This window comes from Schistocerca nitens, chromosome 5, assembly GCF_023898315.1.
Source record: "Schistocerca nitens isolate TAMUIC-IGC-003100 chromosome 5, iqSchNite1.1, whole genome shotgun sequence".
Lineage (NCBI taxonomy): Eukaryota > Metazoa > Arthropoda > Insecta > Orthoptera > Acrididae > Schistocerca > Schistocerca nitens.
Window position 1 is genome coordinate 128,783,637 of NC_064618.1, and position 1,593 is coordinate 128,785,229.

Genomic DNA, 1,593 nt, shown 5'->3' on the forward strand with positions numbered 1-1,593 from the left:
GTTGGACAAGTCTCATTTCAAATTGCATTGAGCAGATGGATGTGTGTGGGTATGGAGATAGCCATGTGAATCCATGGACCCTGTATGTCAGCAGGAGACTGTTCAAGCTGATGAAGGCTCTGTAATGGACCCCTGATACGTTTAGATACGACTCTGACAGGTGATGAACGTAAGCACCCTGTCTGATCACCTGGATCCATTCATGTCCATTGTGCATTCCAATGGACTTGGGCAATTCCAGCAGGATGGTGTGACACCCTACACTTCCAGAATTGCTACAGAGTGGCTCCAGGAACACTCTTCTGAGTTTAAACACTTCTGCTGGCCACCAAACTCTCCAGACATGAACATCATTGAGCATATCTGGGATGCCTTGCAAGTTGCTGTTCAGAAGAGATCTCCACCCCCCCCCCCCCCCTTGTACTCTTATGATTTATGGACAGCCCTGCAGGATTCATGGTGTCAGTTCCCAGTTCCCTCCAGCACTACTTCAGACATTAGTTGAGTCCATGTCACATTGTGTTGTGGCACTTCTGCAAGCTGGCAGAGGCCCTACGTGGTATCACTCAGGCGTACTAGTTTCTTTGGCTCTTCAGTGTACATTCACTGTATAAAGTACTATGTTCCATAAATCATGTTTGTTTATTCTGTAACATTACTCATGCAAGGGATGAAATCCAAGCAATGATAAGGTAAAAACTGTCTTTCTCACGTCTGAATTTTAAAGATATGTTTCTGGATATTGGAAAAATTAAATTTCCATGAAAATAATTAATAGCAGAGTTTTGATTTTATGGTGGAATGTTAGTAATGGGTTGAGTAATGATAACAACTCCCTGTATAGATGAGGAATTACATGGTCAATAGACACATTAATAAGACTGAAAATGTTGGTAAGCTTTCACACAAGCCCTTCTCCGTAGCTGACAGAAGGCGCATACTGATGCTCAGTTACTTAATCCCAGTTGCTTATGCTGTACCCTCCTTGTGGCATAAAAACCTGTCCACATCAAGCCCAGTAACCATCAACACTAACTCCATTTCTATAGCTGTCATCGAAGCCACACAAAATTCTTCCATACCTGTGAACAGAATACCTGCATTGATGAGCAGTCTCTTCCCAGTATCATCAAGATCACTTTCACAGACAAGGATTATCATCCAAACATAGTTCTCTAAAAGATTTCCCATTCCATATGCACACATGCCTCTAATGCTCTGACAACACTACATAATATATGTACCAAATATAACAACAAAAATAATCAATTGTTGATGATTAATATAAATGGATAGCTAAAAAAACCACTCACCAAGCGGTGGCAGGGGAACACAAACAAAAAGATTTAAAATTTTACAAGCTTTCAGAGCAAGTGGCTCATTCCTCTGGGAGAAGAGTTGAGGGGGAAGGAAGAGGGTCGATGGCGGAGGACTGGAGACGTTTAGGGAAAGGAGTACAGTTCAGAAAAGCCACTCAGAACACCAGGTCAGGGGAGACTTGCTGAGTGAGATCAGAAGGAAAGATTGACTGTTGGGGACTGCACCAGATGAGAATTGGAAACCTGAGAGCTTAAAGGTGGAAGACAGGGTAAT